Source organism: Aedes albopictus, chromosome 2, assembly GCF_035046485.1.
Source record: "Aedes albopictus strain Foshan chromosome 2, AalbF5, whole genome shotgun sequence".
Classification (NCBI taxonomy): Eukaryota; Metazoa; Arthropoda; class Insecta; order Diptera; family Culicidae; genus Aedes; species Aedes albopictus.
In genome coordinates this window covers 22,826,194-22,841,339 of record NC_085137.1, presented here as the reverse complement: position 1 = coordinate 22,841,339, position 15,146 = coordinate 22,826,194, and the positions used below count along the sequence as shown (strand labels likewise).

Below are 15,146 nucleotides of genomic sequence, written 5' to 3'. Positions count from 1 at the left end.
AGTGTGCCATGAAATCAACTTTTTTTTGCTCAAATATTAGAACTAGGTCTAGTTTGAAGGTATTGCAAAAATAAAGTGAACATGTTTTACCAAACTTGTTTGCCATTACTCCAAAGTTGCCTGGGGTCCAAATGGACCCCAGGTATCCATTAGAGGGTTAATCCATTGATGAATACTCAGAAGTTATCATGTTTTTAAAAATGCCACAACCTGATGTTGATACACAATAGGGAAGTTCACTCAACTACGAAAATAATAATTATTGTAGTCTGTGTATTGAAATGCAACAATCAAAGAGTGGTGGTCGCGTGTGGACTAAATTTATTTATCGTAACTTTGTATGATTCTGCAACAACATATTCAAACACTGGCAACCCTGTCTAACATTGAGACTCGAAGTCAACGTAGATGCCCGCTCGCGAGTTCGTAGAGCTTCACACTCTGCTAGTGCAGCACAAAACCAAAGCATTCGTCCCATTCCGGTGGCAGTAGACGGGAAGAACATGTCACGGAAAGAGCTCGAGGTCCATTGCGGTGTCGAACAGTACTGTGCGGTCTAGGAGCGAATGCAGTTTGCTTCCGATTTCTGAGTTCAAAACGTGTGAATACCGGTAATTTGGCGACGAATCCTCTTCAAGTGGTGGGACGCAATTTTCCAGGAATTTTCATCGAACTCTTCCGGTTTGATTGTTCTGTGTTGGTTACCTGCGGTCGCGTATCCTTTTCGTGGGTGGCTTTCGTAATAAGGACGATTCGCTTTTGAAAATTCGGTGGTGTGCGTGCGTGGGAAGGTGGGAAACTCGAACCAGGAGAGTGCGCGAACTTTGGAGCGAAAGCTTCGCCTGGCATCAGCCGGTTCGTTCGCCGGGTGGAGAAGAGCATAGCGACACACGTGCATCATCCGATTGTGTAAAGGGGCACGCTCTTTACATCCGAGTAGGCAGTGTGCTGTGATATCAGCAAGGGCAGCGCAGTCAGTGCTGTGGCGTGGCGGTCTTTATTGTTGCTGTTGATCATCAATTGTGCAATCAACCACAGCGTAGTGAGAATAGTGTGGTGATACGAAGCGGTCGTACGATTATTGCAGCAGCCGCCGTCGTTGTCGCCGCAACAGTGTTCAAAAATAGCCCAACGCTCCGGCTTCAATTGAATTAGATGTGCGGTACAAATTAGGACTGAATTAGTCGCGTCGCGTCTGCTAAAACTGTGTGAACGGAACAATATTGGAGGAAAGGTAAATTGATATTGAACCTCTTCGGCTCTCCGGTTATACGGTGTGGGGACATACCTATGGACATATGGTAGTTTACTTTCTTGGTTTAGGGGCAAGGATGCGTTAATACCAAACAGTGGGAAGGAAGAGTGAACAGAAGGATCACCGGCAGATGAGATGAAAGTTGTTGTGTATGTTTTTCTTACCGTGAGACTGTGTGTGTTTTTGTTTGTGTCGGAAAACTCTGTTGTGATTCCTTATGGCATGCACGTGGTAGAAGGTGGTAAAGGTGGTAAAGGTGGAACGTAAGGATAAACGGATGCCAACATTTTCTCATGAATTATGTAAAGCATTTCGACATTTGGAACAAAATGCTTCAAACCCTTTCCTCCGTATCACTTTCTTTTGTGTTCTATAAGTAAATTGAATAACTCAGAATTTTGATGTTATTAGTTTTTCGACATTACGTTTTAGGTGTATTTTAATTGCAAGTGAAGAAATGAAATTTGTTCTGTGTTGAAATTAGGTGACAATCTATCAAACTGTGTTTATTTTCTCTCGTAAAACCACTCTTGACATCGATACAGCGAATTTTAATGTCTCTGAAGTGTAATAAAAGTCTTAACTCTTCAGCCTGCTTCTCAAACTGGGGCTGCTTATAAACCATGTAAACGAAGATTTGCCCATCTCAATCACACCCTCCCCCCCTCGTAGAACTTTTTATCATCCACAAATTTGAAAATTTGTATGGAGTGGGGACTTTGGCTAGCCCCTCCCTTCCCCCTTAAAAGTCTACGGTACTTATGAATTGCCTCTTAGAGTATAAAAGCCCTTTAAATATACTGCCCTTTTAACCGTAAAAGGGATACCTGGGGTCCATTGGACCCCAGGCGCCTTTCAGAGCTCGTCTTTGATGGAACACACTCAGCGAGGTGACGAAACTGAGGCCACGAAGGTATCCCTTTTAGGGTTAAGCATGCTGTACCACAATGCTTTCAAAACAAATCGTACTTTTTCAGGCACGGAACCATATTTTTCCATCTTGTGGGATCGTTCAAAAATGACGTAGCATTTTGGGGGGGAGGGGGAGTCTCTGATTATGCTACGAGCCATGATTTAGGTATGGGATAATAGGCTACGAGGAGGGAGGGGGTGTCAAAAATGGTCAAAAAATGCTACGTCATTTATGGACGGCTCCTTTTGCTGCTTAATGTGCCTTGATAAAGTTTTGCATAATTCTGATATTGATTTGAGGTAATTTACGTTGAAGTGTATGGGACATGCACGCAGAAAAACAACATGGGACAGATAGGCTTAAAAGTTCAGTAAGATAGACACGAAGATACTCTACAGTCTACACTCTTTATTTTGCCCGAGTTTCGGCGACTCGGCAATTTTGAAGATTACCACCACCAAGCATCCAGCAAGCTTGTTTTTTAACGAACTCTCAGCAATAGGGTTAATGTCCTTATCTCATCGCCAACGTTTCGATCCATATATTTATTGAGATCGTCTTCAGAATTCGAAATTGATCAATTTATCTGACTCCGTGTGCATCTCACGGTTGATTGTCGTTTTTTTCGATTTTGAATTGAACAAGTCTCATTTACTGTCAGCATACTGGATGGGTGCTACAAAATGGGAGGTCTCCACCAGGAGCCACGACACTTTGGCAACTGCCAGAGCTGTAAATAAGACTTTGCAGTGCAAAATAAAATAAAAACGACAATCAACCATGAGATGTACACGGGATCAGATAAATTGATTAATTTCGAGCCCTAAAGAAGATCCCAACATCTAGATCGAAACGTTGGCGATGATATAAGAAAAACAACACATTTCTTTGACCGAAAGCCAAAATCTCTCGAGACAGATGGCAATTTCCCAGTCGAACCTCTGTTTCGGAAATTGTATTGTTTGTCTATCGACGGACAGGTAACGTTTTTTTTTAGAAATTAAGCTATCAATCGTCATTTTTGCGATGATTCAAATTTTTTTTTTTTTTGCTGAATACAGGGCGGTTCCGGCATTTGCCGAGCCCATTCTCCTAAAACTACTCGTACCTTTTGTAATTCATTAAAATCACAATGAAACTCATAAAGCTCCTGAAACTCATTTGAAGTCCATCCGAAACCCTCATTATACCTTTATGAAATGCTATATAATCCCCTCCGAAACTACCACAAATCTCCCTGTTATGGCTAAATTTTCTCTGAAATCTCTGGTTGGGCCCTCTTGAAACTTTACACAATTTTTTCTTAAACCTCCTTGAAACCCCCTGAAAAATCATCTTTAACCCCATCAAAACCTTCCTGTGATATCCGTGAACTACCCTACAATGCCTTTGAAACACTCCTAAAACGCAATTATAATCACAAAAGAAGCCTTAAGCCGTATAAACCCTATCATCTAGGTTAGCTTTAGAGTCCTATCTGAAACCCTTCTGGCTAATCTACTCTAGAATGCTCTACAATGCTCTTTCCGTATCTCTACTCCTTTACTTCTGCATTTATTCTCCTGACACCTCATTACAAAGAGCTTTTTAGGAGTTTACCAGGGTTTTTTTCGGGGGGCTCACGGGATGTCAGAGAGTCCCAGGAGATTCCAGGGGTGTTTCAAGGATCTCAGGGACGTTCCAGCACCACTGGAACTCAGGAGGGTTCCAGGAAGCCTTATGGGTGCTTCAGAAGGTCTCATGGGCATCCCAGGAGTCTTAGGTACATTTTTGGGGATTCCAGGAGGTTTCAGTGGGTCTCAGGGAAGTACCTGTACTTGGGAGCAGTGCTGGGAATGGTAACAGTAGTTTGCTTGAATTTGATGATTGGAGGGACGTCTTTTCATATACGGGAGCAATTTGTTTGGATCAATATAGTAGGCGTTCTAAAAAATTGCTACAGTAGCAGCTACAGTGCGGGAGCGGCGGGAGCTCCAAATGAATGTCATTGAAATTCGTTTGCCATGTAAAACAGATTCATTTGTTCCGGGCTCAATATTTGGGGCGTTTCGATAGCTTTGGACATGACCCAATTAAAAATTATTCGAATCTCAAAAATCGATGTCAAACTAACGTCTGACCGCTGTCACGTCGATGCTCCTACTCCTATGTATAGCAGGTTTGTGCAATTATGAGTGTGTTTCGTGAGAAATATTTGGTCATTTACGTGAGTCTAAGGGCATTTGAATAAGTTGCAAGTAGGTAGTCCCATCATAACAAACGAATATTGTGGCATATTTGACGTCGAATGCCAATATGCGAATACGATCGCTAATCGGCATTCGTGATCTAACCAGCGAATTTCGACAATACAGGAATGTTTTATTAGGACCATCGCATTCGAAGCACCGTGCTCCCCAAGAATCCGTTCCCCTGGTTCATCTGATTAGGTATTGCAGCACCTTCATGCCATGATGCATTATCCGTGTTTCGACAGAAGTTGACTAGGGAACGTCCATAAATTACGTCACGCTTTTAGGGGGGAGGGGGGGTTCAGTAAAGTGTGACAACCCATACAAAAATTTGAGAGGTCTCATACAAAAAGTGTGACATAGGGGGGAGGGGGAATGAAAATTGGCAATTTTTGCGTGACGTAATTTATGGACGCTCCCCTACGCCGTTTCGTTTCTACTGTTCTTTAAGAAGTCACGTCCTCGATTTCTCGTTCATTTTTGTCAACTATACCCTCCCGTCACTTCATCAAGACATCGCTCCTCAAGTCGTCTCGTTCCCAGTAATCCGATCGACCTCTTTAGCGAAGACCAACACAAACCGTCACCAGAGCAAACCAGAGCAAACTCCCATTTGAACAGAAGTAGGGACCTACAGGAGCGAGCTACCGTAGCAACATATGGTTACTAGTGAATTTCAACAAACTTAGCTACAGTAGCGGGCCCTTTTGCAGTAGTAACCATGGGTAGCTGTGATTTGCGTAGTTTGGACTCCGCAGGATGATCTTCGCGAATTTTCCCAGCACTGCTTGGGAGAACATCAGGGGCGTTTAAAATTATCTCAGGGGTGTTTTAGAGGGCCTCAAGGGCATTTCAGGGGATCCCAGGGGGGTTTCAGAAGGGTAGAAAATAATGTTCTTAGGTATGTGTCAGGGGGTCTCAGGGAGTATCTGCAGGTCTAAGGGAGGATCCATTAAGTACGTCACGGAAAAATTGCGAATTTTTGACCTACCCCCTCCCCCCTTTGTATGGGTTTTTCCTATAACTAATACATTGCTTGTCACATTTTCACAAATCCCCGCTCTCCCCAAGGACCGTGACGTACTCAATGGATGGCCCCTAAGGGTCGTTTCATTGGAGTTTCATGGGGTTTCTGGACCCAAATAACAAAAAGTTCGAATAAGAGGGAACTTTATGAGCTAAGCAGCTTGTTAGAGGTTGCTAAGGAGCTTCATTTTCTAGTAACTTCGGAACTTGAAAGTTCATATAAGGAAGCTTGAAAGCCGTTAAGGCGTTTTCTGATGGAACTTTTTTAAATGAATGTAAACACATAAATGCCCTTTTCAGGTTCACTATAGCCTGTGTTGCTTGCTTGTATTGCGTGAAACCTGACCTATATACCTGATGTATAATAAGACATGAGGGGTTGTTCATAAACCATCCCAACCCTTCCCTCCTCGAAGACTTTTGTTTATACAAAAAAAATTGTATAAAGCGTAGACTTTGACAAGAACCCCACCTCCTCCCCAAAAACTACAAGAGGTTTATGAACGGCCCCTGACTCACTCATAAGTAGATTTGAACCAGATCCTCCTGCGCGATAACTTGTTATCGTACAGTTGTGCTACCATAGATATTTGAAATGATGGAGTAAACTGCGCTACTGCACAAGTGTACAAATCTAGCTGTCGTCAAAGCATTGATTCAAGTGAGATTTCACCCGCAAGGTACTTCATCGCAATTGTGGTTTTGAAGTAGAGGATTGGGCTCTCACGCAGCGGCTATCGGCTCAAATCTGGTAGGCGTCTGTTTGTTATTTAAACTTATATACACTTATTTGATGAATTAAAATTTACTATAAATTTTCTTATACGGTTATTTTTGCTTGAATGACTAACAAATTTTCTCGAGCACATCAAGTTACTGAAATGAACTTCTAAGATTCTAAGATCTAAATAAAAATGAGCATTGCTGGAACTTATATGCAGCTTTTATGCAGCTGGGAAGTTCCATTCCGAACTTAATCTGAACTTCGTGAAACTTGAAAGTACATTTCAAGCCAAACTTTACCAAACACCGTATGTAAGAAAATCCACAAACGGAAAAATTCGAAGGGAAAGTTCGCTGTTCCTATAGCAACTCATACATTGAGCATTTCAGAAACGAGAAATTTCGCGCCTCATGTGAAAATCGATTTGATGTGAAAAGTAGTTTTTTTTTAATTCAGGGAATGGCTTGATCATATATTTATTCACCTTAGGGTACCTCCTTTGCATCCTTCTGAGAGCTCTTTTTACTCCTGCCTCACACGTCATTGCCCTAGTTATACTGTCATTACGACATTTTCTTATGTATAAAATTACACTAAAGCCTCTTTTATGCGTTTATGGGGGAGAGTAAGAGGAGGGCTCAGGCAGATTTAAGAGTAGGGGGGACACATGAACGAACAATGTCGTAAGCTGAAGCAATAAAAAAAATCAGGCGTTTCAAACGGCAGATCACAGGCGTTTCACAAAGAGCTCAAGTAGTTGATGATTCGAAGGGGTTTCAGCAGGTTTTAGGGACTCTTCAGCAGTAATGAGACCCATTTAATCAGAGAATTCAGAGGGTTTTCATAGATGTTTCAGAGGGACCCTTAATATATTTCAGGGAGTTTGAACTGAGTTTCAGATAGTCTCCGCAGTGTAGAGTTATGTAAATTAATATGAGAGTAGCATTTGGTCGAGTGTAGCAGTCCGAATGACGGCAGCGTCAATAACAAACGAAGGAACACGAAACACATAACCAGAGTGGTTTCAAATATGAAGCGGTGCGACTATGTTGTATGCAATCGAGTTGAGAAGAGGAATTCAGCGAAACAGTGAATGGAACCGAAGCTTTCCTCCGGGGACGACTTGGTTGCAGGGCACTTCAGGGTTCTAAGTGTGGTTTCAGGGGTTGTAAAAGGCGTTTAAAGGGGTCTCAGGGAGTTTCCGTCGAGTTACAGAGGATGTTAGGGGCTTCATGACGTTTTCAGAGAGATTTAAGGGAATTTCAGAACTTCTTATGGGGTTTCAGAGTTGTTTCAAGGAATTCCATGGGTACTCAAAAGGTTTCAGGTGATCTTGAAAAGAATATTTTACAGACAACTGAATGCTGTTGTGGATAAGATTTCAATAGCTGATATCATGATCTTTAAGGGGGACTTCAACGCACAGGTTGATTCTGATAACTCGGACCATGAGCACGTCATGGAACGTCATGATCTCGGAGAAATGCGCGAGAACGGAGAGCTGTTTGCAGAGTTTTGTGGCAATAATGACCTGGTGATTGACGACTGGCTCTATCCCCATCGGCCTGTGTATAAAATCACGTCTGTTGTAATGGACATACTTAAAACTTAATTGACCCCCTCAGCCGAAAATTGGCACGGAACTTTCTTGATGTGCAGAACAAACATAGCGTCGAAAGTGCGTCAGACCGTCCTTTTCTAATTAGCGACATCTGGCTGCGCATTGCGAGGATTCATCGACAGGAGGAGAAAATCGGGCACCGGTTCAACACATGCCTACTGGAAGATGTTGAAGCGTCTGTGGTGAAAATGTCTCTCGGAAATAATAGTTCTGGAGAACCATGCATCGGTAAAAGAGTAGAAGATCGATGGAGCAGAACGCCTTCATCGCCACAGATAAAGCAGTGGATCACATATGACACCAGGAGGAAAAAAGAGATGCGGAGGAACAACAAAGCCACGATGGAGCGAGCGAAAACACGAAGCCGAGAAGGAAGTGAAACGCTCCTGTGGACGGGACTAAAGAGCGTGGGCGGACTCCCTAGTCGACAAAGGTGAGAAAGCCACAAATACCGGCGACATTTGGCTCCTCTATGATGTCTACGTCGCCTAAGCGGGACTCAGATGAATGTGACGATGCCCGTGGGAGTCTACCACGCCATCAGAATTTTAGCATAATTATCCAAGAGCTCGACGCATTTCCCGAAGCTCAATCGTTGTAGGACGTAGAAACAGTCATCCGTAGCATGAAATCGGACAGAGTCCCATGGGTCGATCGCATATCAGCCGAGATGATCAAAGCTGACCCCTTGGTATCCGCACAACTGCTGCATCAATTATTCTACAACATGTGGGAAATCACAACATTCCCGGCCGACTTAGTGATGGCGGGGCATCATGCATGTTACGATTGATTAGGAAAAGCTTTTGACCGTCTGAATCACGAAAATTTGGGGGGAGCTCTAAGGCACAAGGGTTTTCCTGAGAAAATTATTGGCCTCATTGAAGCACAGTACAGGGTATTTTCGTGCAGAGTACTGCACATGGTACTGCACAACTGTGACTTGCCCGATTCCACTCGGGTCGTCGCTGGAGTGAGGAAAGGATGTAAACATGGTTGCTGTGCAAGCTTAAACATTCTATGGTAGCCGCCAATGGTGGCACAAAGATCAACATAGATGTACGAATCAAGAAAGTACGGGCTGCTTTTGAGAGTTTGAGAAATGTAAGGAAAACAATCAGATTAATCGAAGCACTAAAATCCGAATTTTCAACACGAATGTGAAATCTGTGCTGCTGTATGCCAGTGAAACTTGGTGTGTATCAGTGGAGAAGCAGGTCTTCATCAATAGATGCCTGCGGCATACAATTTGTACATGGTGGCCTCACAATTGGATCCCAATGTGGAGCTCCATCGTTGATGTGATCAAACGCCGATAGCGACAGTGTCTTTGAAACGGCTTAATTCCCCTGGAGCCTAACTACAATGCACTAGAAACCCCCTTCTTAGTCTCCGCTGAAACTTCTGCAAACCCTACGATTACATTGCCAGTTGATTCACCGCAGCCAAAAAATGATTAACAAAGGATCGCTAACAGCTCATCACGCTCGCGCGACATTGACCGCGACGATCGTTGATGATAATTTACATTGGTATCAGTTGCATGTCAACCCTTGCTTACACATGATTAACACGTATAGCTATTGCTGTCACGACGGACGACGGTAGGTACCTAGTGATGTGAGTGAGCATCAATTCAGCAGCAATAGCAATTGATTGCTATTGAATGAAGCAGATGTTCATTTGAATTGACCAATTTGCAACCATCGTGCGCCGGCTGCGGCGTGAGCTTCGTCGATTCCGATTCCCTGTTGTGCATCGTTTCAGCACGTGCTTTGTAATGATTCTAAAGTTCTGTCTCGCAGAGACTTTGTTCGTTTGAAAATATGTACTCAGTTCAGGAATGAAGGCACACTGTCGCAGTTTGAACCCCGCGAAACGTGATGCAATCGAATTGTGAATAAAAATATCACAAGTGATAAAATTAATGGGGGAAAACCCAGTTCGGTAACGAGACAACCACCAAACCAAAAGAATCCGTTTAATCCATTTGAAACCCAAAGCGCAAGAAATTGCATAGATGCGCTCTGCGAAACAAAGTTCGCCGAAGAGGGGGAAGGGATCTGTCGCTTCGTTTATCGTGGATTGACCGGTGCAAGAGAGATACCCTGACAGAAAAGGTTTATTTTATACCTCCCCAGGTGGGATTAGATGCCGCAGCCCGATAAGCGTGGCTGAAAGTTCAAGAAAGGTGATAATGGTTTACACTTACATATTACTGGAACTCAAAGCCCCTTCCTGGAGAGATTGATAACAAACTGAGAGTTTCCAATTTCATTATCAGCAGACAACCGGTCACGTTTGACTTGCTGCTTATATTCAGATAGCTAATGACATTGTGGGTGTATGTAGGTGGACTTGGATTGTCGATTGATTGAAATGATTAGGAGTTGTGAGTGGTCAAGGTGAAACAAGCCGAGGTTAATGACTGAGATTAAGGGGATCGGATCTTTGATCTTTCTAGCGGTTCTGGGAAAGTCCGGATAACAATGAGCCACCAGACGAACAAACTCATGTAGAATCTACATTGTAGATATCGGAGTGCTTGGTAGAAATTCAAAGAGGAAGGTATTGTACTCTGGACACCAACAATTGATATTAATCAATTGAACACCTCCATGGCTCACACTGCTAGTTTCAAACCTTTGCCCTCCATATTCTCTCTCCGTGATTCAGTAGCTGCGTTGATTCACACCACAACCACTGGAAGTTTTATCAATATTTATTGATTGCCCTTTCATTACAATTCACTTGTCGTACTTTATCAATCACTCATCAGGGCAATCAGCGGCTTGTGCATTGGACTCTCTAGTACCTACCCATGTATGTAGTCTTTGTGGTGTTTACAGGCATGTTTGAATCAGCCTATCCAGCAACTGATGCCGCCACGCAGCTGCTGGTGTCATCGAACTTGTGCACAGTGCTGCGTCCCATCGCAACCCTTCCAAACCGCAGTCCGCAGTCTGCACACTTGCTTGAACCGCGTTTATGTAGAAAACATTCGATAAATATATGGAAACATTGTTTTGACTGCCACAGTATCGCCCCAATAAGCCTGCCAGGAGTGCTGACTTCGAATGCGTCGTCGTTCAATTACCGCTAATCAGCTAATAAAAGACGGGGACACGCGAATACTGGCGGCGATGCGATGATAGCGACAGCTGCAGCAGCAGCAGCTATAGCTGATATGTGCGAAACTCACAAATTGTCATATGATATGCGATAGGGTAGCGCACCCAGAAATCGCCCACACCCCAGTTTTCGCCCACCCACTGGATCTTTTTAATTTCAAACACATTAAATATGTTTTTGAAAGATCAATTTCAATGACAATCAATAGTTTTACGTTATTCCTAATCGAAAACCTGAAATTGTAGCATTATATTCTGAAATTGATTCGTAAATCGTATATTCAAACAAACCATGCTTGACCAAGCCCTCAGCATATGTTGAATCACTAGAAAGACCATAAATGAAAATAGGCATAAATGTATATATTAAAAGTGTTTCTCGATATATTTTCGCTTATAACGATGAATACCAATTAAAATATGTTTAAAAAGTTTTTTTAAGCGGAAATATTGCGATTTACTTCGCGAAATTCCATTTAAATCAGATGGCGAAAACTGGTACTCGAATTAAGATGCTGATCCATAATTCGCCCTGGGCGAATCTTCATATAATGTACTTCTCATACCCGCTGAGCCAGTTTTCGGCCCTCTTGAGCAAATATTATCGAAGAGCTGCTATTATTATAAAAGTAGTGAGAATGCCTAAAATTGCTTTATTTCTAGTTCAAAATCGTTTTTATATCTCGTAGCTATTTTGATAAGAGGGTGGACTGGACAAAAATCTAAGAAGGGAGGGATTACATTGTTAAGCAATACCAACTAAGGCCAGGGCGCATGTGATTTTTACCTTCTTAATGATAAAGCCACGATGTTTTTTTTTTAAAGAATAATGAAATTGCAGGATGTTTACACTCTGGCAGATTCAAGAAAACGTGTATTCAAATCTTTTGGATTGATTAACAAAATTTAAAATTTAGAAGCAGAAGGGCAGGTTCTTAATTATACACCTATCCGTTGAAGGAAGACAGAGCCCATACAGTCAAAGCGTTGAATAAACGCATTGGTATTAAACAAGATCATGCTGAGGATGACGGGTGCTGTATTTCTTGATTTCTTCCGAAGTAAAAATATCCAATTCCCAAAGTATAAATTGAATCTTCTATTCAAATCTGATCACTTGATGCGCTGGTTACACAGTTAGAAAAAATCATCGACTTCGGTAATGTTTTACCGAAATCTCAACCGTTAAGTTAGTTTACAGGAAAAAATCGGTAAAGGTAGCAACTTTTACCGAAGTTCGTTAGAGTTTGACAGATAAACGATAAGATTTCACCGAAATTTGTTATTTTTTTACAGAACTTCGTGTAAAATCCAACGCTCAGCGGTTGAGATTTCGGTAAAAATTACCGAACGAGATTAGCTGTGTAGCATGTTTTCAATATCATAACAATTTTTTTAGCAAAAACTTGATTCTCGCGCAAAATGTAACGCATGGAATACGTCCAATATGATAATCAGAAATATTTTCATCTTCGACTCATACGTTATTCTTTACAGTTTTGCCATTTAAGGGATTAGTAGGCGTTGAAATGGTAAATATTGTTGTCAGAGATTTTTTCGTCTTTTCTGTTCTTTCGAGTTTTACTGATAGTGAAAACAGTGACATGAACATTCAAGCTCATCATTCCTTTTTCGACCAAACGACATTCGGCCAAACGGCAATCGGCCAAATGTCCCTTTCGATCAAATGACGATCGGTTAAATGGCATTCGGCCAAATTAATATGAAACCGGGCCACTGTCTGGTGTAAGAGGTAAGAAATGAAGATTACAACAACACAAAATTCAGCTCACTACTTCTGATCTAGTACTCCATCGAATGCGCCCTGTTTTTGAAAAAAAAGTCGCTTCACCGGTTCATTTTGGTAATTGTTCAATGGGGCACGTTCGGTGTAGTACTAGATTTGTAGTAATGAGCTGAATTTTAGTACGGTGAGAAGGTAAATTCTCCGTTTCTGCAATGAAATGGTGCAAAAAGCGTGGGTATTATGATTCCTTGCCTAATTTGATACTGTTTGAGCAAACTTTGGATAACTATGTTGTTTATGTTGCAAGAAATGGAGAAAACAACAACAGTGTTGCCCAAAGTTTTACTCAAACAGCATTAAATTAGGCAAGGAATCATAATACCCGCGCTTTTTGCACTAGTTCACTGCGAAATGGAGAATTGACCTTCTCATCATACTTAAATTTAGCTCGTTACTACAAATCTAGTACTTCACCAATCTGTCCTATTGAAGAAAAATTTCTGTAGCAAATAATGTCAAATTTGATAAAAAAAAAGATAGAAAATTGACAAAAAATATGAGCATTTTTGTCATGTGGGTACCCTGCCGACTATTTATGATGTATTTTTTAATTGGCAACACAATAGATGAATCATTTTGACATCATTCAATAATATTTCAGTTCTCCTGCACAGAAATGACATTATTTTAAGCATTAAAACATATAAAGTATGCTTAAACAATAAATTTTCAAAGTGGGCGAAAACTGGTTCTAATGGTGGGCGAAAATAGGATCAAGGGGGTCGAAATTAGGGACCTTGAGGTCGTTTTTAATTAAACCATTTGAGTAAGATTTTACGACATTATTTGTAATTTTTTGTCTCATAATATAAAGAATACATGCGTTTTTACATATTATCGGAAAATATATAATTGACTTGTCCTAGAAGTATGATTTTTGAGCTGTGGAAGACAAATTCACTCATGAACTGGGCGATTACTGGGTGCGCTACCCTAATATAAAAAAAATCACACTCTGCCAAGTGGTGTTGCTATCAGCACACCTTGGCGCTCGATTGGGAAAGGTTCGAGTGGAAAGTTGTTGGTAAACAGTCATGTGAATCCGTCGTAATCTACCTACAAGCGAAAATTGAATTGGTTTGGTGATTGGTTGTTGGAAGTAAAGACAGTCTTACATGAAAACAAATTAGAACGACTATGAATTGATAATTGTTATGTCGAAGTACGACCTGTTTATCATTTTTTTTTTCAACTATTCACAAAAACTCAACACTAATAAAAAGAGAGTACATTACACTGAACTTTGACGTAATGTGCTAATTAGTAACATTTGCAGCAGTTCCTTGTGCAGATTATTGTATTAGATTTTAAGTCCACACTACGACTCACATTTTGGTTCGCTGCTATTTGTATCAAATTTGGAAATCGTCCCAGATTTGCCTAAATAATCCATGGTTTCACATACTATCCGGATATCTAGCGAATACAATCTTCATAGTGTTGTTATTCAGCATTTTGAAGCATACTCTGCCCACCGTATCCTTCCGGCTTTGACAATTTTTTGGAACACTCTCCACCAAAGATTGTCCTCTTCGAGCATGATCACAGTCTCATCCTGTCCGTAGAGGTCCTATTAGCGTTCTATACATGGTGCATTTGGTGCTTGGTGAATCTTTTTGGACATGCAATTTTGCACACCGTCCATCGTTGCTTACGGTAATGTTCTTTTCCCGATCAGCCTAGATAGCTTTGTAGTGTCGGTAGCGGTTGGTTCAACTGGCTACACACTTAGAAAAAATGACGGATTACGGTAAAATTTTACCGTAATCTCAACAGCTGAACGTACGGTAAAAAGTTCGGTGATTTTTCAAACCACCGAACGTACTGCGAATCTCAGGGAAATGCATCTGTCAAAACTACCGGAACGTTCGGTACTTTTTACAAATTTACCGCAGAAATCGCAGAACGTTCGGTGTGTTTGTTTACAAATGAATTCTCAATATCACTGAACGTACGGTAAATTTTACAAATTTACGGCGATTTTATGCGAGCACAAAAAACAATATTTTCATAAAAAACGTCGATGATGGGATTGAATACATGACCTTCTGATCAGGAACCACACTTGCTGCCACTGTACAAGAGAGTCTTGCTTGGAGATGATGCGCAAATTCTAATAGAACTGATGCTCGAAGCTGCCGGCGTGGCTGTCAAACGCATTTTACAGTAGTACGGTAAAATAGTCCCATCGCCGATCTGTTCGGTAAAATATTCACAGGTCGCCTGTAAATTTGTCTGATTTCACCGGTTCTTCGGTGATTTCTTAGATTTCACCGATTTTCTCCTGCAATTTCATCGATTTCGTAATACTGTAGTTTGCTTGTTTGCAGACCAGTTTCGGTGATTTTTTTCACCGAATACTGTAATTTATTCTAAGTGTGTAAGAAGAGCATTACGGAGGACCGCCTGTTCCAGTGGTAGGAGTACACTAATCAGGT

The 15,146-nt window shown here is 41.5% G+C and overlaps 1 protein-coding gene across 3 annotated transcripts in view; it reads left to right on the top strand.

The window, feature by feature from the left end:
• Nucleotides 1–458: 458 nt before the first annotated feature.
• LOC115254170 (1-acyl-sn-glycerol-3-phosphate acyltransferase alpha) overlaps nt 459–15,146 on the top strand; it is a 29,815-nt gene continuing 15,127 nt past the window's right edge. The window contains exon 1 of one of the 3 annotated variants that reach the window (XM_029872715.2): nt 459–1,234. The gene's annotated coding sequence lies outside the window, so the exon portion shown is untranslated. Of the gene's footprint in view, nt 1,235–1,261; nt 1,405–15,146 lie in introns of those variants that run through there. The other 2 variants (XM_029872717.2, XM_029872716.2) reach the window with 2 other exon arrangements.